We start from the raw sequence: 7,307 nt of genomic DNA on the forward strand, positions 1-7,307 counted from the left end.
TTCTTCTTCTTCTTCTTCTTCTTCTTCCTCTTTCTCCTCCTCCTCTTCCTCCTCCTCCTCCCCCCTCTTCCTCCTTCTTCTTTTTAGATGATTTTTTAAAATTTTCACTTAATTTACTTTTTTACACTCCTTATTTTATTCTCCCCCATCCACTTTCCAACTGTTCCACATCCCATACTCCTCTCCACTTCCCTGTCTGCACATGGATGTCCCCAACCCACCTGACCTCTAAATTCCCTGGGGCCTCCAGTCTCTTGAGGGTTAGGTGCATCATCTCTGAATGAACACAGACCCAGTAGTGCTCTACTGTATGTATGTTGGTGGCCTCATATCAGCTGGTGTATGCTGGTGGTCCAGTGTTTGAGAGATCTCGGGGGACCAGATTAATTGAGACTGCTGGTCCTCCTATAGGATTGACCTTCTCCAAAGCTTCTTTAAGCCTTCCCCAATTCAACAACAGTGATCAGCTACTTCTGTCCATTGGTTGGGTGCAAATATCTGCATCTGACTCTTTAAGCTGCTTTTTTGGGTCTTCCGGAGGGCAGTCATGCTAGGTCCCCTTTTATGAGCACTCCATAGCCTCAATAGTAGTGTCCAGCCTTGAGACCTCACCGTGAGCTAAATTCCACTTTGGGCCTGTTGCTGGACCTTATTTTCCTCAGGCTCCTCTCCATTTCCATCCCTGTAATTCTTTCAGACAAGAAATTATGGGCCTGAGTTGTGGCTATGGGATAGCAACCTCATCCCTCACTTGATGTCCTGTCTTCCTGCTGGAGGTGAGCTCTATAAGTTCCCTCTCCCTACTGTCAGGCATTTCATCTAAGGTTCCTCCCTTTGAATCCTGAGAGTCTCTCACCTCCCAGGTCTCTGGTACATTCTGAAGGGTCCCCCCAACCTCCTATTTTATGAGGTTACCTGTTTCCATTCTTTCTGCTGGCCCTCAGGGCTTCAGTCCTTTTCCCTCACCCAATACCAGATCAGATTCCCCTCTCACTCCCCTACTGCCCCTCTCTGTCCATTTTCCCTCCCAGGCCTCTCCCTCCCTCCTGACTCACTTGTGATTGCTTTCTTCTCTTTCCCAAGTGGGACTGAGGCATCCTCAGAAAATTGGAAATAGATGTACCTGAAGACCCAGCTATTCCACTCTTGGGAATATAACCCCCCCCCCAAAAATGACCCACCATGCCACAGGGGCACCTGTTCCACTATGTTCATAGCGGCCTTATTTGTGATAGCCAGAAGCTGGAAACAACCTAGATGTCCCTGACAGAAGAATGGATACCAAAAATGTGGTTCATTTACACAATGGAATACTACTCAGTTATTAAGAACAAGGACATCCTGACTTTAGCAGGCAAATGGATGGAACTAGAAAATATCATCCTGAGTGAGGTAACTCAGACCCAAAAGGAGATGCATGGTATGTATTCACTAATAAGTGGATATTAGCCAAAAATTAAAAAAAAAGAAGTACAGAATACCCAAGATACAGTCCACAGAACTCAAAAAGGTCAACAAGCAGAACTGCCCAAAAGATGACTTAACTTTGAAGTTTTAATGAGGATCCCCCAACCCCTGCCTGTTGGCCAAGCTGGACAAATACAGCAACTGACTACTCCACTCCGCCCCTTCTGCACTTGATTCCAGGGCAACAACTTCACCTACATTCCTGGAGTCCTGATGCTGCCCAGGACAAAAAGAAGCCTGTAATCATCAAGGACCAAGAGCTCTACATGCATCCCTGGAGGCCTGCCCCAATCCAGGTCAACAAGCAGCCTAATGTCATCAGGATCTAACAGCTCTGTCTGTATCCCTGGAAGTCTGCTACTACCAGGGACAACCAGATCTACCTGAAATCCTAGAGGCCTGCTTATATCAAGAACAACCAGCTCTATGTGCAGCCCCAGAGGCCTATTCCCATCAGGGATGAACATGCCTTCCTGCCAACACTAGGGATAATCATATGGCTAAAGGCCAGTGGAAGATCACAAACAATGAAAACCAAGTCAATATGGCACCATCAAAACCCATCTATCCTACTACAGAAAGCCATTAAAATACTAACACACCTGAATTGCAATAAAATGACCTTAAATCTAATCTTAAGAAGATGATAGAGGACTTTAAAGAGGAAATGAATAAAGACTTTAAAGCAAAACAGGAAAATACAATCAAACAGGTGAAAGAAATTAATAAAACTGTTCCAGATGTGAAAATGGAAATACAAGCAATAAAAAAACAAAACAAAACAAAACACAAACTGAGGCAATCCTAGAGATGAAAAACCTAGAAAAGAGACACAAGCATTACCAACAGAATACAAGAGATGGAAGAGAGAATCTCAGGTGTAGAAGATACCATAGAAGAAACTGATACATCAATCAAAGAAAATGCTAAAGCTAGCCGGGCGTGATGGCGCACGCCTTTAATCCCAGCACTTGGGAGGCAGAGCCATGTGGATTTCTGAGTTCGAGACCAGCCTGGTCTACAAAGTGAGTTCCAGGACAGCCAGAGCTAAACAGAGAAACCCTGTCTCGAAAAACCAAAAAAAAAAAAAAAAAAAAATGCTAAAGCTAAACGTTTCTAATACAAAATACTCAGGAAATTTGGGACAATTTTATGAAAAGACCTAACTTAAGAATAATAGAACAAAGAGAAGACTCCCAATTCAAAGGCCTAGAAAATATTTTGAATAAAATCACAGAAGAAAATTTCCCTAATTTAAAGTAAGAGATACCTATAACCATACAAGGAGTGTACAGACCACCAAATAGATGGACCAAAAAAGAAAATTGTCCTGCCACATAATCATCAAAACACTAAATGTATAGAACAAAGAAATAATATTAAAAGCTGCAAGGGAAAAGGTCAAGTAACATATAAAGGCAGGCCTATCATAATTACACCTGACTTTTCAACCAAGACTTTAATAGGCAGAAGGGCCTGAACAGATGTCTTACAGTCTCTAAGAAATAACAGATGCCAGCCTGGAAGGTTATAGCCAGCAAAACTTTGAAAGAAGGAGAAAACAAGATATTCCAATACAAAAAAAAAAAAAAATAAACAGTATCTTTCCATTAATCCAGCCCTACAGAGGATAATAGAAGGAAAACTCCAACACATGAAATAGATAATTCCACAACAAATCCAACACACACACACAAAGTATGAACACCAACATCAAAATAACAGGAACTAACAATCATTGTTCGTTAATATCTCTCGACATGGTTTCAATTCCCCAATAAAAAGACACAGGCTAGCCAAGTGGATGAGGAAACAGGCTCCATCATTCTGCTGCACACAAACACACTTCAGCAACAAAGATAGACATTATCTCAGAGGAAAGGGCTGGAAAAGCATTTCCAAGCAACTGGACCCAAAAAAATCCAAGCTGGAATAGCCATTCTAATATTTAAGAAAATAAAGTTTTAATGAAGAGATAACATTTACTTTAGTCACAAACTAAATATAGTATCTCTTTAAGTATAAAGCATTTTAATTCAGCGAAGGAGCAACTAAGAGTAAATAAGAAAACTTGCCTTTTCTGGCACAACTCCAATATATTTTTTAGAAACCAGTTAGAAATCTTTAACAAAAATAGGAACTACTTAAAATGTAACTGCTTAAAATTTCTTAAAGTATTTCTTCCCTGTCTTACTCAAATTTCTGAATTTATAAAATAAAATTACTACTTAAAAAGAAGATCAAGAGGATACAAATTAGAAAGGAAGAAGTCAAGGGATCACTGTGCACCAATGATATGATAGTACCTGAGTACCTAAGTAGTCCCTAAGATTCTGCCTGAGCTCCTACAGCTGTCAAGTAACATCAGCAAACAAATCAGGAGTCTTCCTTTATACAAATGACGAACAGGCCAGGAAAGAAATCAGGGGGAAACCCTTTACAATAGTGTGGGGAACTGCAGGCTGGTCTCCAGTGGAGCTGAGGTCTGAACCCTGATGGTCATAATTCACATCTACATGACAAGGTAGGCATTCCCTTCAAGCTCCTGGAACTCTGGCCCCTGCCTAAGGTACCACCTCCCACAGCCCCCACAAGAGAAGCATGGTCGGTGGTCACATCACTTCATGTAAGCAATGGCCCAAGCTTCTGACCTTCAGGCTAAACTCCTCCCCAGTTACCTAGCAACAGTGAAGACCATAAAATGGGGTGTTCAGCCCACCAGCTCTCTTCTCTTACTCTTACCCTCTTACTCCTTTGTCCTCTCACTTCTCTCTCTTCTCTCTCCTCTTCCCTTTCTCTTCGTCTTCTCTCCTCTCTCCTTTCTCTTTGTCTCCTCCTCCTCCTCTTCTTCCTCTCTCTCTTCTCTCTTTCCCCTGCATTTCTATAATAAAGCTCTTAAACCATAGAGTCTCTGCTCTGCTCCATCAAGGCCCGCGGCGCTATCTGCTCATTGTTAGGAACTTCTTCCCTACCCCCTCTGTCCCACAACCCTGGAGTGATAGCAAGGTAGCTCCAGGGGGGGTCCCCTTGGGGCTGCCCCTTCTCCACCACCACCCCCCCACTGCGTGAGTGAGAGGCAATACCCACCCAGGGCTAAGTGGAAAGTGCCTGGCAGTCTCCCCACACCTGACTGAGCAGAGAATAGAGAAACTCTGGCGAGGCATTGGGCTTCCTTTTCCTCACAACTTCCCCTGGTCTCCCCCGGCCCCCCTTTTATTTTAATTTGTTCCCAACACAATAGCCACAAATACTATAAAATATCTTTAAGTAACTCTACCCAAGCAAGTGAAAGACCTGTATGACAAGACTTCAAAGCCCTGAAGAATGAAATCAAAGAAGACTTCAGAAAATGAAAAGGTCTCTAAAGCTTATCAATCAGTAGGATTAACATAGTGGAAATGGCCATCTTACCAAAAGCAATCCACAGATTTAGTGTAATCTCCATCAAAATTCTAACACAATTTTTTACAAACATCAAAAGAAGAATTCTCAACCTCATATGGAAAAACAAAAAAATCCAGGATAGTTAAACAATCCTGAAAAATAAAAGAACTTAGGGAGGAATCACCATTCCTGACCTCAAGCTACACTACAGAGTAATAGTGATAAAACCACATGGCATTGGTACAGAGACAGACATATTGATTAATGGAACAAAATCGCAGATCCTGAAATAAATACACACACCTGGGGACACTTGAGTTTTGACAAAGTCGCCAAAACTGTACAATAGAAAAAAAAAAAAAAACAAAGCATTTTCAACAAGTGATGCTGGTCTAACTAGATGTATGAATGCAGAAAAATACAAATTGATCTACCTGCACAAAACTCCAGACCGCAACATAAAATTGAAATACTAAATCTAATACAAAAGAAAATGTGAAATAGCCTTGAACTCATTGATACAGAAGACAATTTGCTAAACAGAACATAAATGACTCAGGATTTAGATCAACAACAATAAATGGAGCCTCATGAAGCTGAAAAGCTTCTGTAAGGCAAAGGACACTGTAAATAGAACAAAGGGCCAGTCTACAAATTGGGAAAAGATCTTTACTAACTCTACATCTGACAGAGGGCTAATATCNAAAATATATAAAGAACCCAAGAAGTTAAACTCCAACAACCCAAATAATCTAATTGAAAAATGGAGTACAGAGCTAAATAGAGAATTCTCAACAGAGGAATCTTGAATGGCTGAGAAGCACCTAAAAAATGTTCAACATCCTCCGTCATCATGGAAATGCAAATCACAATGACCCTGAGATTCCACCTTACATCAATCAGAATGGTTAAGATCAAAGACTCAAGTGACAGCATATGCTGGCAAGAATGTGTAGAAAGAGGAGCACACCTCCATTGCTGGTAGGAGTGCAAACCTATACAATCACTCTAGAAATAAATCTGAGAAAATTGGAAATAGTTCTACCTGAAGACCCAGTTATCCTGCTGCTGGGCATATACCCAAAAGATATTCCAATATACCACAAGGACACATGATCCATTATGCTCATTGCAGCTTTATTCATACTAGCTAGAAAATGGAAACAACACAAATGTCCCTCAACAGAGGAATGGATACAGAAAATATGGTCCATTTTCATAACAGAATATTACTCATCTATTAAAACCAAGGACATCATGAATTTTATAGGCATATGTATCGAACTAGAAAATATCAACCTGGACCATCCAGAGACTGACCCACCTGGGGGTCCATCCCATAATCAGCCACCAAACGGAGACACCATTGCATGTGCCAGCAAGATCTTGCTGAAAGGACACTGATATAGCTCTCTTGTGAGGCTATGCCAGTGCCTGGCAAATATAGAAGTGGTTGCCCACAGTCATCTATAGGATAGAACACAGAGAACCCAATAGAGAAGCTAGAGAAATTACCCAAGGAACTGAAGGGGTCTGCAACCCTATAGGAAGAACAAAAATATGAACTAATCAGTACCCCCAGAGCTCATGTTTCTAGCTGCATATATAGCAAAAGATGGCCTATTCAGCCATCGTTGGGAAGAGATGTCCCTTGGTCATGCAAATTTTATATGCCCTATACAGGGGAACGCCAGGGCCAAGAAGTGGGAGTGGGCGGGCAGGAGAGCAGGGTGGGGGGAGGGTATAGGGGACATTTGGGATAGCATTTAAAATGTAAATGAAGAAAATATCTAATAAAATAATAATAATAATAAAAAGAAAATATCATCCTGAGTGAGGTAACCAAGATCCAAGAGGACATTCATGGTATGTCCTCACTGATAAGTGGATATTAACCAGAAAGTACAGTACAAAGACCCAAAGAAGGTAAACCAGAAGGAAGGCCAAAGGAAGGATGCTTGAATCTCAGAAGGGGAAATAAAAGACTCAAAGGAGTCAGAGGGAATTGGGTGAGAGAAGGAGGGGAAGAGGGATGGGGGGAGAATCGGGTATGGGGATAGTCAAGAAAGAGGGTCTCAGGACCAGGAAAATGGTCTGCCAGGAGTGGGGGTATGGGGGAAATATCTAGGCAGTCCCAGAGACCTGGGATGAGGGAGGCCCGCAGGAGTCAATGCAGGTGACCTTAGGCAAAATGCCTAACAGTGAGAACATTGAACTTGAAGAGGCCAACTCCTATAACTAGGTAGGACCCCCAAAGGAGGTATAAGGACACCAACCCAGTCACAAAACTTTCCACCTAAAATTTGCCCTGTCTAAAAGAAATGTAGGGATGAAGCAGGAAAGGCCAACCAATAACTTGCACAACTTTAAACCCACCTAATGGGCGAGCACCAAATCCCTGACATTGTTTTTTGTTTTGTTTGTTTGTTGGTTTTTTTTTTTTTTTTTTTTTTTTT

General features: G+C 41.7%; 1 protein-coding gene across 1 annotated transcript in view; it reads right to left on the bottom strand.

Moving 5' to 3' along the window:
* Positions 1-7,307, bottom strand: part of Spidr (scaffold protein involved in DNA repair) — a 219,811-nt gene that overhangs the window by 145,678 nt on the left and 66,826 nt on the right. The window lies entirely within an intron of this gene.

This window comes from Mus pahari, chromosome 12, assembly GCF_900095145.1.
Source record: "Mus pahari chromosome 12, PAHARI_EIJ_v1.1, whole genome shotgun sequence".
Taxonomy (NCBI): Eukaryota; Metazoa; Chordata; class Mammalia; order Rodentia; family Muridae; genus Mus; species Mus pahari.